We start from the raw sequence: 20000 nt of genomic DNA on the forward strand, positions 1-20000 counted from the left end.
CACACAGAGACTACATTGTAGTATTCCCATCACACAATGACTACATTGTAGTATTCCCATCACAACGACTACATTGTAGTATTCCCATCACACAATGACTACATTGTAGCATTCCCATCACAACGACTACATTGTAGTATTCCCATCACAACGACTACATTGTAGTATTCCCATCACAACGACTACATTGTAGCATTCCCTTCACACAATGACTACATTGTAGTATTCCCATCACACAGAGACTACATTGTAGTATTCCCATCACACAATGACTACATTGTAGTATTCCCATCACAACGACTACATTGTAGTATTCCCATCACAACGACTACATTGTAGTATTCCCATCACAACGACTACATTGTAGCATTCCCTTCACACAATGACTACATTGTAGTATTCCCATCACACAATGACTACATTGTAGTATTCCCATCACAACGACTACATTGTAGTATTCCCATCACAACGACTACATTGTAGTATTCCCATCACAATGACTACATTGTAGTATTCCCATCACACAATGACTACATTGTAGTATTCCCATCACACAATGACTACATTGTAGTATTCCCATCACACAATGACTACATTGTAGTATTCCCATCACACAGACTACATTGTAGTATTCCCATCACACAGACTACATTGTAGTATTCCCATCACACAATGACTACATTGTAGTATTCCCATCACACAGACTACATTGTAGTATTCCCATCACACAGACTACATTGTAGTATTCCCATCACACAGACTACATTGTAGTATTCCCATCACACAATGATTACATTGTAGTATTCCCATCACACAACGACTACATTGTAGTATTCCCATCACACAGAATACATTGTAGTATTCCCATCACACAATGACTACATTGTAGTATTCCCATCACACAACGACTACATTGTAGTATTCCCATCACACAGAATACATTGTAGTATTCCCATCACACAGACTACATTGTAGTATTCCCATCACAATGACTACATTGTAGTATTCCCATCACACAATGACTACATTGTAGTATTCCCATCACAACGACTACATTGTAGTATTCCCATCTCACAGACTACATTGTAGTATTCCCATCACACAGACTACATTGTAGTATTCCCATCACACAATGACTACATTGTAGTATTCCCATCACACAGACTACATTGTAGTATTCCCATCACACAGACTACATTGTAGTATTCCCATCACACAACGACTACATTGTAGTATTCCCATCACACAATGACTACATTGTAGTATTCCCATCACAATGACTACATTGTAGTATTCCCATCACACAGAATACATTGTAGTATTCCCATCACACAGACTACATTGTAGTATTCCCATCACACAATGACTACATTGTAGTATTCCCATCACACAATGACTACATTGTAGTATTCCCATCACACAATGACTACATTGTAGTATTCCCATCACACAACGACTACATTGTAGTATTCCCATCACACAGAATACATTGTAGTATTCCCATCACACAGACTACATTGTAGTATTCCCATCACACAGACTACATTGTAGTATTCCCATCACACAATGACTACATTGTAGTATTCCCATCACACAGACTACATTGTAGTATTCCCATCACACAGACTACATTGTAGTATTCCCATCACACAATGACTACATTGTAGTATTCCCATCACACAGACTACATTGTAGTATTCCCATCACACAATGAATACATTGTAGTATTCCCATCACACAATGACTACATTGTAGTATTCCCATCACACAATGACTACATTGTAGTATTCCCATCACACAATGACTACATTGTAGTATTCCCATCACACAGAGACTACATTGTAGTATTCCCATCACACAATGACTACATTGTAGTATTCCCATCACACAATGACTACATTGTAGTATTCCCATCACACAATGACTACATTGTAGTATTCCCATCACACAATGACTACATTGTAGTATTCCCATCACAATGACTACATTGTAGTATTCCCATCACACAATGACTACATTGTAGTATTCCCATCACAATGACTACATTGTAGTATTCCCATCACACAGACTACATTGGAGTATTCCCATCACACAATGACTACATTGTAGTATTCCCATCACACAGACTACATTGTAGTATTCCCATCACACAGACTACATTGGAGTATTCCCATCACACAACGACTACATTGTAGTATTCCCATCACACAATGACTACATTGTAGTATTCCCATCACACAACGACTACATTGTAGTATTCCCATCACACAACGACTACATTGTAGTATTCCCATCACACAACGACTACATTGTAGTATTCCCATCACACAACGACTACATACCACGCTCAAGGTCCTAAACGATATCTTAACCGCCATCGATAAGAAACATTACTGTGCAGCCGTATTCATTGATCTGGCCAAGGCTTTCGACTCTGTCAATCACCACATCCTCATCGGCAGACTCAACAGCCTTGGTTTCTCAAATGATTGCCTCGCCTGGTTCACCAACTACTTCTCTGATAGAGTTCAGTGTGTCAAATCTGAGGGTCTGTTGTCCGGACCTCTGGCAGTCTCTATGGGGGTGCCACAGGGTTCAATTCTTGGACCGACTCTCTTCTCTGTATACATCAATGAGGTCGCTCTTGCTGCTGGTGAGTCTCTGATCCACCTCTACGCAGACGACACCATTCTGTATACTTCCGGCCCTTCTTTGGACACTGTGTTAACAACCCTCCAGGCAAGCTTCAATGCCATACAACTCTCCTTCCGTGGCCTCCAACTGCTCTTAAATACAAGTAAAACTAAATGCATGCTCTTCAACCGATCACTACCTGCACCTACCCGCCTGTCCAACATCACTACTCTGGACGGCTCTGACTTAGAATACGTGGACAACTACAAATACTTAGGTGTCTGGTTAGACTGTAAACTCTCCTTCCAGACCCATATCAAACATCTCCAATCCAAAGTTAAATCTAGAATTGGCTTCCTATTTCGCAACAAAGCATCCTTCACTCATGCTGCCAAACATACCCTTGTAAAACTGACCATCCTACCAATCCTCGACTTTGGCGATGTAATTTACAAAATAGCCTCCAATACCCTACTCAACAAACTGGATGCAGTCTATCACAGTGCAATCCGTTTTGTCACCAAAGCCCCATACACTACCCACCATTGCGACCTGTACGCTCTCGTTGGCTGGCCCTCGCTTCATACTCGTCGCCAAACCCACTGGCTCCATGTCATCTACAAGACCCTGCTAGGTAAAGTCCCCCCTTATCTCAGCTCGCTGGTCACCATAGCATCTCCCACCTGTAGCACACGCTCCAGCAGGTATATCTCTCTAGTCACCCCCAAAACCAATTCTTTCTTTGGCCGCCTCTCTTTCCAGTTCTCTGCTGCCAATGACTGGAACGAACTACAAAAATCTCTGAAACTGGAAACACTTATCTCCCTCACTAGCTTTAAGCACCAACTGTCAGAGCAGCTCACAGATTACTGCACCTGTACATAGCCCACATATAATTTAGCCCTATCAACTACCTCTTTCCCAACTGTATTTAATTTATTTATTTATTTTGCTCCTTTGCACCCCATTATTTTTATTTCTACTTTGCACATTCTTCCATTGCAAAACTACCATTCCAGTGTTTTACTTGCTATATTGTATTTACCTTGCCACCAAGGCCTTTTTTTGCCTTTACCTCCCTTCTCACCTCATTTGCTCACATTGTATATAGACTTGTTTATACTTTATTATTGACTGTATGTTTGTTTTACTCCATGTGTAACTCTGTGTTGTTGTATCTGTCGAACTGCTTTGCTTTATCTTGGCCAGGTCGCAATTGTAAATGAGAACTTGTTCTCAACTTGCCTACCTGGTTAAATAAAGGTAAAATAAAATAAAAAAATAAACATTGTAGTATTCCCATCACACAACGACTACATTGTAGTATTCCCATCACACAACGACTACATTGTAGTATTCCCATCACACAGACTACATTGTAGTATTCCCATCACACAATGACTACATTGTAGTATTCCCATCACACAATGACTACATTGTAGTATTCCCATCACACAACGACTACATTGTAGTATTCCCATCACACAGACTACATTGTAGTATTCCCATCACAACGACTACATTGTAGTATTCCCATCACACAACGACTACATTGTAGTATTCCCATCACACAACGACTACATTGTAGTATTCCCATCACACAGACTACATTGTAGTATTCCCATCACACAATGACTACATTGTAGTATTCCCATCACACAATGACTACATTGTAGTATTCCCATCACACAGACTACATTGTAGTATTCCCATCACACAACGACTACATCAAGCTTGTGACTCTACAAACTTGTTTGATGCATCTGCTGTTTGTTTAGGGTTGTGTTTCAGATTATTTTGTGCCCAATATAAATGAATCGTAAATAATGTATTGTGTCATTTTGGAGTCACATTTTGTTGTAAATAAGAATAGAATATGTTTATAAACACTTCTACATTACTGTGGATGATTTCCATGATTACCGATGGAACTGAATGAACCATGAATGATGATGAGTCATATGGTAACAGCCGTTGCATTTGTTTCTGTGTGTTTCTGGTGATGGGCCGGCATCATCCGTAAGCTCAAGGCTCAATCCCAGTGATAGGTACTTTGTTGTTTTTTTCTTCAACTTTCACATGTTGAAGAAACGTGTTGAATTCAGCAGTGGATCTGTGAGAGCGAGCCTTTAGCCTGGCACTTGACACCGACGACTAAAATATATGGGTTAATTCGTAGTCTCTGTTTATGCATACTTTGTCGTTGTGAATTCTGTCTCCGTCAGATGAGCTCTCTTCTATTACCATACATGGTTATGGGGATTTGACTGTCTATTCCTTGACACCAAACAGACCGCAACGGGGTGGAACTACGTAACACCAAACAGACCGCAACGGGAAAAAAATACCTCACCAAACAGACCGCAACGGGAAAGAACTGCCTCACCAAACAGACCGTAACGGAGTGGAACTACGTAACTCCAAACAGACCGAAACGGGAAAAAAATACCTCACCAAACAGACCGTAACGGGGTGGAACTACGTAACACCAAACAGACCGCAACGGGAAAAAAATACCTCACCAAACAGACCGCAACGGGAAAGAACTGCCTCACCAAACAGACCGTAACGGAGTGGAACTACGTAACTCCAAACAGACCGAAACGGGAAAAAAATACCTCACCAAACAGACCGTAACGGGGTGGAACTACGTAACTCCAAACAGACGTAACGGGGTGGAACTACGTAACTCCAAACAGACCGTAACGGGGTGGAACTACGTAACTCCAAACAGACGTAACGGAGTGGAACTACGTAACTCCAAACAGACCGTAACGGGGTGGAACTATGTAATACCAAACAGACCGCAACGGGGTGGAACTATGTAACACCAAACAGACTGCAACGGAAAAAAAAATACCTCACCAAAAAGACCGTAACGGGGTGGAACTATGTAACACCAAACAGACCGTAACGGGGTGGAATTACGTAACACCAAACAGACCGTAACGGAGTGGAACTACGTAACACCAAACAGACCGTAACGGGGTGGAACTATTTAACACCAAACAGACCGTAACGGGGTGGAACTATTTAACACCAAACAGACCGTAACGGGGTGGAACTATTTAACACCAAACAGACCGTAACGGAGTGGAACTACGTAACACCAAACAGACCGTAACGGGGTGGAACTATTTAACACCAAACAGACCGTAACGGGGAGGAACTACGTAACACCAATCAGACCGTAACGGAGTGGAACTATTTAACACCAAACAGACCGTAACGGAGTGGAACTACGTAACACCAATCAGACCGTAACGGGGTGGAACTACGTAACACCAAACAGACCGTAACGGGGTGGAACTATTTAACACCAAACAGACCGTAACGGGGTGGAACTATTTAACACCAAACAGACCGTAACGGGGTGGAACTATTTAACACCAAACAGACCGTAACGGAGTGGAACTACGTAACACCAAACAGACCGCAACGGGGAGGAACTACGTAACACCAAACAGACCGTAACGGGGTGGAACTATTTAACACCAAACAGACCGTAACGGGGTGGAACTATTTAACACCAAACAGACCGTAACGGAGTGGAACTACGTAACACCAAACAGACCGTAACGGGGAGGAATTACGTAACACCAAACAGACCGTAACGGGGTGGAACTATTTAACACCAAGACAGACCGTAACGGAGTGGAACTACTTAACACCAAACAGACCGTAACGGAGTGGAACTACGTAACACCAAACAGACCGTAACGGAGTGGAACTACGTAACACCAAACAGACCGTAACGGAGTGGAACTATTTATCACCAAACAGACCGTAACGGAGTGGAACTACGTAACACCAATCAGACCGTAACGGAGTGGAACTATTTAACACCAAACAGACCGTAACGGGGAGGAACTACGTAACACCAATCAGACCGTAACGGGGTGGAACTACATAACACCAAACAGACCGTAACGGGGAGGAACTACGTAACACCAATCAGACCGTAACGGGGTGGAACTACATAACACCAAACAGACCGTAACGGGGAGGAACTACGTAACACCAAACAGACCGTAACGGGGAGGAACTACATAACACCAAACAGACCGTAACGGGGTGGAACTACATAACACCAAACAGACCGTAACGGGGAGGAACTACGTAACACCAAACAGACCGTAACGGGGAGGAACTACATAACATCAAACAGACCGTAACGGGGAGGAACTACGTAACACCAAACAGACCGTAACGGGGAGGAACTACATAACACCAAACAGACCGTAACGGTGTGGAACTACATAACACCAAACAGACCGTAACGGGGAGGAACTACGTAACACCAAACAGACCGTAACGGGGTGGAACTATTTCACACCAAACAGACCGTAACGGAGTGGAACTACATAACACCAAACAGACCGTAACGGGGTGGAACTATTTAACACCAAACAGTCCGTAACGGGGTGGAACTATTTAACACCAAACAGACCGCAACGGGGAGGAACTACGTAACACCAAACAGACCGTAACGGAGTGGAACTACGTAACAGCAAACAGACCGTAACGGGGAGGAACTACGTAACACCAAACAGACCGTAACGGGGTGGAACTATTAAACACCAAACAGACCGCAACGGGGAGGAACTACGTAACACCAATCAGACCGTAACGGAGTGGAACTACGTAACACCAAACAGACCGCAACAGGAAAAAACTACGTAAACCAAACAGACCGCAATGGAGTGGAACTACTTAACACCAATCAGACTGTAACGGAGTGGAACTATTTAACACCAAACAGACCGTAACGGAGTGGAACTACGTAACACCAATCAGACCGTAACGGAGTGGAACTACGTAACACCAAACAGACCGTAACGGGGAGGAATTACGTAACACCAAACAGACCGTAACGGGAAAAAACTACGTAACACCAAACAGACCGTAACGGGGAGGAATTACGTAACACCAAACAGACCGTAACGGAGTGGAACTATTTAACACCAAGACAGACCGTAACGGAGTGGAACTACTTAACACCAAACAGACCGTAACGGAGTGGAACTACATAACACCAAACAGACCGCAACGGAGTGGAACTACGTAACACCAAACAGACCGTAACAGAGTGGAACTACGTAACACCAAACAGACCGCAACGGAGTGGAACTACGTAACACCAAGACAGACCGTAACGGAGTGGAACTACTTAACACCAAACAGACCGTAACGGAGTGGAACTACGTAACACCAAACAGACCGTAACGGAGTGGAACTACGTAACACCAAACAGACCGTAACGGAGTGGAACTACGTAACACCAAACAGACCGTAACGGAGTGGAACTACGTAACACCAAACAGACCGTAACGGAGTGGAACTACGTAACCGCAAACAGACCGTAACGGAGTGGAACTATTTAACACCAAACAGACCGTAACGGGGAGGAACTACGTAACACCAAACAGACCGTAACGGGGTGGAACTATTTAACACCAAACAGACCGCAACGGGGAGGAACTACGTAACACCAAACAGACCGTAACGGAGTGGAACTATTTAACACCAAACAGACCGTAACGGAGTGGAACTACGTAACCGCAAACAGACCGTAACGGAGTGGAACTATTTAACACCAAACAGACCGCAACGGGGAGGAACTACGTAACACCAAACAGACCGTAACGGAGTGGAACTATTTAACACCAAACAGACCGTAACGGAGTGGAACTATTTAACACCAAACAGACCGTAACGGAGTGGAACTACGTAACACCAATCAGACCGTAACGGAGTGGAACTATTTAACACCAAACAGACCGTAACGGAGTGGAACTACGTAACACCAATCAGACCGTAACGGAGTGGAACTATTTAACACCAAACAGACCGTAACGGGGAGGAACTACATAACACCAAACAGACCGTAACGGGGAGGAACTACATAACACCAAACAGACCGTAACGGGGTGGAACTATTTAACACCAAACAGACCGTAACGGAGTGGAACTACGTAACACCAATCAGACCGTAACGGAGTGGAACTATTTAACACCAAACAGACCGTAACGGAGTGGAACTACGTAACACCAATCAGACCGTAACGGAGTGGAACTATTTAACACCAAACAGACCGTAACGGGGAGGAACTACATAACACCAAACAGACCGTAACGGGGAGGAACTACATAACACCAAACAGACCGTAACGGGGTGGAACTACATAACACCAAACAGACCGTAACGGGGAGGAACTACGTAACACCAAACAGACCGTAACGGGGAGGAACTACATAACATCAAACAGACCGTAACGGGGAGGAACTACGTAACACCAAACAGACCGTAACGGAGTGGAACTACGTAACACCAAACAGACCGTAACGGGGAGGAACTACATAACACCAAACAGACCGTAACGGTGTGGAACTACATAACACCAAACAGACCGTAACGGGGAGGAACTACGTAACACCAAACAGACCGTAACGGGGTGGAACTATTTAACACCAAACAGACCGTAACGGAGTGGAACTACATAACACCAAACAGACCGTAACGGGGTGGAACTATTTAACACCAAACAGTCCGTAACGGGGTGGAACTATTTAACACCAAACAGACCGCAACGGGGAGGAACTACGTAACACCAAACAGACCGTAACGGAGTGGAACTACGTAACAGCAAACAGACCGTAACGGGGAGGAACTACGTAACACCAAACAGACCGTAACGGGGTGGAACTATTAAACACCAAACAGACCGCAACGGGGAGGAACTACGTAACACCAATCAGACCGTAACGGAGTGGAACTACGTAACACCAAACAGACCGCAACAGGAAAAAACTACGTAAACCAAACAGACCGCAATGGAGTGGAACTACTTAACACCAATCAGACTGTAACGGAGTGGAACTACGTAACACCAATCAGACCGTAACGGGGAGGAATTACGTAACACCAAACAGACCGTAACGGGGTGGAACTATTTAACACCAAGACAGACCGTAACGGAGTGGAACTACTTAACACCAAACAGACCGTAACGGAGTGGAACTACGTAACACCAAACAGACCGTAACGGAGTGGAACTACGTAACACCAAACAGACCGTAACGGAGTGGAACTACGTAACACCAAACAGACCGTAACGGAGTGGAACTACGTAACCGCAAACAGACCGTAACGGAGTGGAACTATTTAACACCAAACAGACCGTAACGGGGAGGAACTACGTAACACCAAACAGACCGTAACGGGGTGGAACTATTTAACACCAAACAGACCGCAACGGGGAGGAACTACGTAACACCAAACAGACCGTAACGGAGTGGAACTATTTAACACCAAACAGACCGTAACGGAGTGGAACTATTTAACACCAAACAGACCGTAACGGAGTGGAACTACGTAACACCAAACAGACCGTAACGGAGTGGAACTACGTAACACCAAACAGACCGTAACGGAGTGGAACTACGTAACACCAAACAGACCGTAACGGAGTGGAACTACGTAACACCAAACAGACCGTAACGGAGTGGAACTACGTAACACCAAACAGACCGTAACGGGGAGGAACTACGTAACACCAAACAGACCGTAACGGAGTGGAACTACGTAACACCAAACAGACCGCAACGGGGAGGAATTACGTAACACCAAACAGACCGTAACGGAGTGGAACTACGTAACACCAAACAGACCGCAACGGAGTGGAACTACGTAACACCAAACAGACCGTAACGGAGTGGAACTACGTAACACCAAACAGACCGTAACGGAGTGGAACTACGTAACACCAAACAGACCGTAACGGAGTGGAACTACGTAACACCAAACAGACCGCAACGGGGAGGAATTACGTAACACCAAACAGACCGCAACGGGGAGGAATTACGTAACACCAAACAGACCGTAACGGAGTGGAACTACGTAACACCAAACAGACCGTAACGGAGTGGAACTACGTAACACCAAACAGACCGTAATGGAGTGGAACTACGTAACACCAAACAGACCGCAACGGGGAGGAATTACGTAACACCAAACAGACCGCAACGGGGAGGAATTACGTAACACCAAACAGACCGTAACGGAGTGGAACTACGTAACACCAAACAGACCGTAACGGAGTGGAACTATTTAACACCAAACAGACCGTAACGGAGTGGAACTACGTAACACCAAACAGACCGTAACGGAGTGGAACTACGTAACACCAAACAGACCGTAACGGAGTGGAACTATTTAACACCAAACAGACCGTAACGGAGTGGAACTACGTAACACCAAACAGACCGTAACGGGGAGGAACTACGTAACACCAAACAGACCGAAACGGGGTGGAACTATTTAACACCAAACAGACCGTAACGGAGTGGAACTACGTAACACCAAACAGACCGTAACGGAGTGGAACTACGTAACACCAAACAGACCGCAACGGGGAGGAATTGCGTAACACCAAACAGACCGCAACGGAGTGGAACTACGTAACACCAAACAGACCGCAACGGGGAGGAATTGCGTAACACCAAACAGACCGCAACGGAGTGGAACTATCTGAACTTGTCCCTTAATGTCACGTTCTGACTTTTATTTCCTTTGTTTTGTCATTATTTAGTATGGTCAGGGCGTGAGTTGGGGTGGGCAGTCTATGTTTGATTTTCTATGATTTGGGGATTTCTATGTTTCGGCCTAGTATGGTTCTCAACCAGAGGCAGGTGTCATTAGTTGTCTCTGATTGAGAATCATACTTAGGTAGCCTGGGTTGCACTGTTTGTTTGTGGGTGATTGTCTATGTTGATGGCTTGTTTCAGCACAGGTCTCATTAGCTTCACGGTTGTTATTTTGTTTATTGTTTTTGTATAGTGTGTTTCAGTGTTCAGTGTTTTCTTTATTAAAATTAATGATGAACACAAACCACGCCGCATTTTGGTCCTCCGATCCTTCTCGCCTCTCCTCTTCAGATGAAGAGGAGGATCACCGTGACAACTTAAAAGGAACTGTCCTTTTCTTTGCTAAACGTTTTCCGTTTCAAAATGTTTTTGCTACGGTGTGCACTAATGAATAGGACACTGAAGCGGGTTACTTTCTGTTCAGACTCTTACATCATTTGTCTCATCTAAGGGGGTTTACATTATTCTCTTCTCCTGGTAAAGTGTTGATGAACTGAAGAAACTGGATACTGACATGAAAGCGTCCATGCCGCCACAGAAGGTTTTGGCGGGCGTCGGGTCTGGATTTGGCAGAGATACAATATCTAATTGAACATACATAAAAGGAAAGCTGAATGGAGACACTAAAACCTGTCTTTTACACACAACGAGACACACACACACACACACGCATTCGCACACACACACACACTCACGCATACACACAACACACACACACGAATACGCACACGCATACACAGACCTACATATGCACACACACACGCACACACACACGCACACACGCACGCACACACGCACAAACACCCACACACACACACCCACATACGCACATACCCACACACGCACATACACACACACACAGACGCACACACACACACACACAGACGCACACACACACACACACACACACACACACACACACACACACACACACACACACACACACACACACACACACATGAATTATTTCTGTTCTCTGCTGGCTCAAAGGACTTGTGATGTCACTAATGTCACCATGGAGACATCATTATTCTCACCACTATGGAAGTCACTTTACAATGGCTCTGTCCCAAATGCTGAAACACTGCAATGGCAACATATCCCCCTGTCAAGTGCACTACATAGGGAATAGAGTACTATTTGGGACAGAACCACTGACAAAGGGGACGGCAATTAAAATGGGCACTTGTCGTCACGACAAGCAGAACAGTGCGAGGAGATTGGTTCAGAGACGAATGCCCTGGGACCCATTTTAACTGTCGTTCCTATCTTATTATTCTGATTTTATTTTATTTTTATTAAGTAAACGATAGGATTCAGTGTTTCTACAATAGCCTCTCTGATCTTTCAGACTATTTCATGAGTGTTTTCATGCGTACTGATGTGATATTATACATGTCTTGTCATTTAGTTAGCTGCCCCCCGTCTTCAGTTAGCTGTTCTACAACACAACATGCTAAACCTGAAGCTAGAGTTGTCTGGTCTCTCTTAATGTCGGCTGTTACAACTGAACAGAGTTTTTAAAGACAACGTGAAGCTCAGTGTGTTTAAAAAATATATATATATATATGAGATTTATGAACGATAAATACAAGCAAGTTTGATATGTGACCTGATTCAGGAAACTAGGCGTAAGTCACGACTTTCAAGGAGATGGTTTTGAACGTAAATAAATGTTTTTATCACAATATCAAACTTGTATGCCATCTGTAAATACAAATAGAATTGTTAAATTATTACGAGCCTAGTTGGTTTAGCCACAGAAAAAGTCAGGAACCTTCCCACTAGCCATGATTGGTTGAGATAATGAGTGGGCTGGACATGCTGAGACATGAGTTTGGATTGGTCTGTGGTGTTGCATCTTATGTCCATAAAAAATGAGCTGCTCGTAATGGCTAGATAGTCCTTTCTACTGCAGTTTTTTTTTTCTCTAAAGATATTATGTTAGCCATGGAACTGCAAATATGGAACTGCAAACTGCAAACATGTCGCTACTGCTCTCAATAACATTACTGCCCTGAATTTATCAGGCGCAATCGACAAAAAGGTCCGTAGGCAAAAGTTGAGATGGACTTCTGATTCTGGACGACAATCGTACCATGCAATGCTGATTCTCTGTGAAGGACAACACTGTGACAGGGGGTTCAAAATCCCACAGCTGGTTGGACTAGAGGATGGCACGGTGCTGGTGGAAAGCTATGGCTGACAACACCTTACTTCCTGATCACAGGCCACACCAAGTTTGCCCCTGACTGGTGCTTCGGCCTCATCAAGAGGTGCTGGTGGGAAGCAACACCTTACTTCAGGCTGCTGCTACAGATTCAGCAGTACTTCAGGTAATAAAAATAATATCTTTGCATGAGGTCATTCTTATCTAAACTTGGGAGGTGAATTGATGTTGTGCAGGGTTGTAAATGTCTTAAAAATGTTTTTGTGTTATTTCCTGTTTTACAGCTTCGATGCTCTGGAGCCTGGTGTTTTTACCAAGGAGATTAAAGACTGTCTGGACCAGGTATCAGCTGCTGAGCAACGCTGACATCCTTTCTCCCATAGATGGTCTGTCTGTACAAGCACCACCTGGACTGGACACAGCTAAACAAACCATATTTTTGAGAAGATCAGGGAGTTTTGCGACAAAGAGGCTACGGACAGCACATGCCTTTGCACCAAAGGACAGGACATAAACAGACTCTCCGAATATCGATTCCCTTGTTCAGGCGTAGTTCGGACGGACCAGTCATCAGCACTATCTGCAGTGCCTCTATTCACATGACTCTCTCCTAACACACACGCCATACGTTGCTGCTACTATCTATTTCAGTATCCTGCTGCTCAGCCACTTTACCCGTGATTGTTTGCATATAACCATCTGTCACTGATATCGTTATTGATATTGTTCTTGTACATACTGTATATGTTATTTATATTGACACAATCTATTTCTGATATTGCTACTATGCAAGTAACCATCTGACTGTACCTTCTGTAGAGACCCATCCACTTAGCAAAGACTTGATATATATATAAAAAGGGGTATTGATGTGTGTGGTCGTAACATGATTTTGTGACGTACCACGACAGTATCATGTGACCGTATCAAGTGTCCACCACATAAATACATGGCACATCCACATAAATACATGGATCTGGTAATGTACTGTACATGTGCAGCTCACTCAGGTTTCAGCTCAGGTTGCCTTTAACTTATGTATGGAATACTATGTGATAAGTGTGTTACAGAATATAAAGTATGCTAATGTACCGGTGTGAAGGTGTTGGCGTGTTGGCATGTGCCCCCTGGATATCTGTAAATTATGTCTGAGTGTTGGCGTGTTGGCATGTGTCCCTGGATATCTGTAAATGATGTCTGAGTGTTGGCGTGTTGGCATGTGCCCCTGGATATCTGTAAATGATGTTGGCGTGTCTGAGTTGGCGTGTCTGAGTGTGCCCCTGGATATCTGTAAATTATGTCTGAGTGTTGGCATGTTGGCATGTGCCCCCTGGATATCTGTAAATTATGTCTGAGTGTTGGCGTGTTGGCATGTGTCCCTGGATATCTGTAAATGATGTCTGAGTGTTGGCGTGTTGGCATGTGCCCCTGGATATCTGTATTTGATGTCTGAGTGTTGGCGTGTTGGCGTGTGTCCCTGGATATCTGTAAATGATGTCTGAGTGTTGGCGTGTTGGCATGTGCCCCTGGATATCTGTAAATGATGTTGGCGTGTTGGCGTGTCTGAGTTGGCGTGTCTGAGTGTGCCCCTGGATATCTGTAAATGATGTCTGAGTGTTGGCGTGTTGGCATGTGCCCCTGGATATCTGTAAATGATGTTGGCGTGTTGGCGTGTCTGAGTTGGCGTGTCTGAGTGTGCCCCTGGATATCTGTAAATGATGTCTGAGTGTTGGCGTGTTGGCATGTGCCCCTGGATATCTGTAAATGATGTCTGAGTGTTGGCGTGTTGGCATGTGCCCCTGGATATCTGTAAATTATGTTGGCGTGTTGGCGTGTGCCCCTGGATATCTGTAAATGATGTCTGAGTGTTGGCGTGTCTGAGTGTGCCCCTGGATATCTGTAAATGATGTTGGCGTGTCTGAGTGTGCCCCTGGATATCTGTAAATGATGTTGGCGTGTTGGCATGTGCCCCTGGATATCTGTGAATGATGTCTGAGTGTTGGCGTGTCTGAGTGTGCCCCTGGATATCTGTAAATGATGTCTGAGAGTTGGAGTGTTGGCGTGTGTCCCTGGATATCTGTACAGTGCCTTGCGAAAGTATTCGGCCCCCTTGAACTTTGCGACCTTTTGCCACATTTCAGGCTTCAAACATAAAGATATAAAACTGTATTTTTTTGTGAAGAATCAACAACAAGTGGGACACAATCATAAAGTGGAACGACATTTATTGGATATTTCAAACATTTTTAACAAATCAAAAACTGAAAAATTGGGCGTGCAAAATTATTCAGCCCCTTTACTTTCAGTGCAGCAAACTCTCTCCAGAAGTTCAGTGAGGATCTCTGAATGATCCAATGTTGACCTAAATGACCAATGATGATAAATACAATCCACCTGTGTGTAATCAAGTCTCCGTATAAATGCACCTGCACTGTGATAGTCTCAGAGGTCCGTTAAAAGCGCAGAGAGCATCATGAAGAACAAGGAACACACCAGGCAGGTCCGAGATACTGTTGTGAAGAAGTTTATGATGTCTGAGTGCTGGTGTGTCTGAGTGTGCCCCTGGATATCTGTAAATGATGTTGGCGTGTTGGCGTGTCTGAGTTGGCGTGTCTGAGTGTGCCCCTGGATATCTGTAAATTATGTCTGAGTGTTGGCATGTTGGCATGTGCCCCTGGATATCTGTAAATGATGTCTGAGTGTTGGCGTGTTGGCATGTGCCCCTGGATATCTGTAAATGATGTCTGAGTGTTGGCGTGTTGGCGTGTGTCCCTGGCTATCTGTAAATGATGTTGGCGTGTTGGCGTGTGTCCCTGGCTATCTGTAAATTATGTCTGAGTGTTGGCGTGTTGGCGTGTGTCCCTGGCTATCTGTAAATGATGTCTAAGTGTTGGCGTGTTGGCGTGTGTCCCTGGCTATCTGTAAATGATGTTGGCGTGTTGGTGTGTGTCCCTGGCTATCTGTAAATTATGTTGGCGTGTGTCCCTGGATATCTGTAAATGATGTTGGCGTGTGCCCCTGGATATCTGTAAATGATGTTGGCGTGTTGGCATGTGCCCCTGGCTATCTGTAAATGATGTTGGCGTGTTGGCGTGTGTCCCTGGCTATCTGTAAATTATGTTGGCGTGTTGGCGTGTTGGCATGTGCCCCTGGATATCTGTAAATGATTTTGGCGTGTTGGCGTGTGTCCCTGGATATCTGTAAATGATGTCTGAGTGTTGGCGTGTCGGCGTGTCTGAGTGTGTCCCTGGATATCTGTAAATGATGTCTAAGTGTCGGCGTGTCGGCGTGTCTGAGTGTGCCCCTGGATATCTGTAAATGATGTCTGAGTGTTGGCGTGTGCCCCTGGATATCTGTAAATGATGTTGGCGTGTCTGAGTGTGTCCCTGGATATCTGTAAATGATGTCTGAGTGTTGGCGTGTTGGCGTGTCGGCGTGTCTGAGTTTTTGCATGTTGGCGTGTGCCCCTGGATATCTGTAAATGATGTCTGAGTGTTGGCGTGTTGGCGTGTCGGCGTGTCTGAGTTTTTGCATGTTGGCGTGTGCCCCTGGATATCTGTAAATGATGTCTAAGTGTCGGCATGTCTGTGTGCCCCTGGATATCTGTAAATGATTTCTAAGTGTCGGCGTGTCGGCGTGTCTGAGTGTGCCCCTGGATATCTGTAAATGATGTCTGAGTGTTGGCGTGTCTGAGTGTCCCCCTGGATATCTGTAAATGATGTCTAAGTGTTGGCGTGTCGGTGTGTCTGAGTGTGCCCCTGGATATCTGTAAATGATGTCTGAGTGTTGGCGTGTCTGAGTGTGCCCCTGGATATCTGTAAATGATGTCTGAGTGTTGGCGTGTGTCCCTGGCTATCCACCAATAAAATTATAAAATGGTGCCGTCTGGTTTGCTAAATATAAGGAAGTTGAAATGGTTAATATTTTTTACTTTTATACTTAAGTACATTGTGCCCATGGTTATCCTCCAATACATATTATACATTTTTTCACAATCAATTGTGCCATCTGGTTTACTATAAGGAATTTGAGATGATTTATACTTTTACTCAGGTATGATTTAGTTTAGTTTAGTTTTGATTTATGATTTAGTACTTTTTCCATCACTGGTGGTTATAAAGCATTTATTTCACATGAATCCTTTTAGATTTGTATCTGGGTCGGCATCATCAAATATAAAATCATTTAATCTTTACCTGGAATTGTTCCTTGTTGTCGGCTACTACCACCTTTTAGTCTTGATCACATGACCTCATGTGAATCCTTGGGTGGGGCTAAAGACTTAAGAGGGCGTGAACAATGCTGAATGGGTGGGGCTAAAGGCTTAAGAGGGTGTGAACAATGCTGTATGGGTGGGGCTAAAGGCTTAAGAGGGTGTGAACAATGCTGAATGGGTGGGGCTAAAGGCTTAAGAGGGTGTGGACAATGCTGAATGGGTGGGGCTAAAGGCTTAAGAGGGTGTGGACAATGCTGAATGGGTGGAGCTAAAGGCTTAAGAGGGCGTGAACAATGCTGAATGGGTGGAGACAATGAGGAGCTCTCCAGTAGATACCAAAACATTCCAAGACCCTTTTCTCAAAAGTGAGTTTAGAAGTGTATCAACTTTCAAAGTGGATGTGCTTTCCCATTGTTCCTCAGAAATGTTGTGTATGATATACCCTTTTGTAGCTCTGAGTGTCTACTTTTATCCAATGTAAAAAAACTGAAATCCAAATTTTGCTACATACAGTTGGAGTGAGAAGTTTACATACACCTTAGCCAAATACATGTATTAAACACAGTTTGTTCACAATTCTTGACATTTAAGTAAAAACTTAGGTCAGTTAGGATCACCACTTTATTTTAAGAATGTGAAATGTGAGAACAATAGTAGAGAGAATTATTTATTTCAGCTTTTATTTCTTTCATCACATTCCCAGTGGGTCAGAAGTTTACATACACTCAATTAGTATTTGGTAGCATTGCCAAATACTAATTGAGCAAACATGACGGGTAGCCTTCCACAAGCATCCCACAATAAGTAGGGTGAATTTTGGCCCGTTCCTCCTGACAGAGCTGGTGTAACTGAGTCAGGTTTGTAGGCCTCTTTGCGGGCACATACTTTTTCAGTTCTGCCCTAAAATGTTCTATAGGATTGAGGTCAGGGCTTTGCTTTTGCATACTTCCAAAGTAGTGGCAAAATGGCTTAAGGACAACAAAGTCAAGGTATTGGAGTGGCCATCACAAAGCCCTGACCTCAATCCTATAGAAAATGTGTGGGCAGAACTGAAAAAAGCATGTGCGAGCAAGGAGGCCTACAAACCTGACTCGGTTACACGAGCTCTGTCAGGAGGAATGGGCCAAAATTCACCCAACTTATTGTGGGAAGCTTGTGGAAGGCTACCCAAAACGTTTGACCCAAGTTAAACAATTTAAAGGCAATGATACCAAATACTAATTGAGTGTATTTAAACTTCTGACCCACTGGGAATGTGATGAAAGATATAAAAGCTGAAATGAATCATTCTCTCTACTATTATTCTGACATTTCACATTCTTAAAATAAAGTGGTGATTCTAACTGACCTAAAACAGGGCTTTTACTCGGATTAAATGTCAGGAATTGTGAAAAACTGAGTTGAAATGTTTTTGGCTAAGGTGTATGTAAACTTCAGACTTCAACTGTACGTGTACAATACAGGGAACATGGTTTTGCCTTTTGCTACCTGTGTTTTTAGACTTGACAATTTACATTGTTATTATTGTTATTGACTGATATACTGTAATGTTGAGGAAGCTAACACCTCAGCATTTCACTGCACCTTGTATACCTGATGTAAACTGTACTGTAATGTTGAGGAAGCTAACACCTCAGCATTTCACTGCACCTTGTATACCTGATGTAAACTGTACTGTAATGTTGAGGAAGCTAACACCTCAGCATTTCACTGCACCTTGTATACCTGATGTAAACTGTACTGTAATGTTGAGGAAGCTAACACCTCAGCATTTCACTGCACCTTGTATACCTGATGTAAACTGGTTATGTGACTAACACTACTTTATTTTATTTTATTTGGTACCATTTGGGAGGAACTTTTGTATTTGTGTTTAACACTTTCTTGATTTATTCAACACATGGTCATTTAGGTTACAGGAAGACAGGGGCTAAAATATCTCTTAACTCTTAATATGTAGGGCTGATGTGTGTGTGTGTGTGTGTGTGTGTGTGTGTGTGTGTGTGTGTGTGTGTGTGTGTGTGTGTGTGTGTGTGTGTGTGTGTGTGTGTGTTGTGTCAACATAAAGGGAATATTGAGAGTTACTTTGCCATATTGACTCTCCTACTCTCATACTTCAGCAGATGCACTGAAAGTTTCAGGCCTGCAGGGGGAAGACTGAAAGATCAGAAGATTGATAAATCTAGAGAGGGAAGAGGGGGAGTAGGAACATGACAGGGGGAGGAGAGGGAGGAGAGAGAAAATGAGAGAGGGAGGAGAGGGAACATGAGACAGGGAACATGAGAGGGAGGAGAGGGAACATGAGAGGGAGGAGAGGGAACATGAGACAAGGAA

Source organism: Oncorhynchus mykiss, chromosome 16, assembly GCF_013265735.2.
Source record: "Oncorhynchus mykiss isolate Arlee chromosome 16, USDA_OmykA_1.1, whole genome shotgun sequence".
Classification (NCBI taxonomy): Eukaryota; Metazoa; Chordata; class Actinopteri; order Salmoniformes; family Salmonidae; genus Oncorhynchus; species Oncorhynchus mykiss.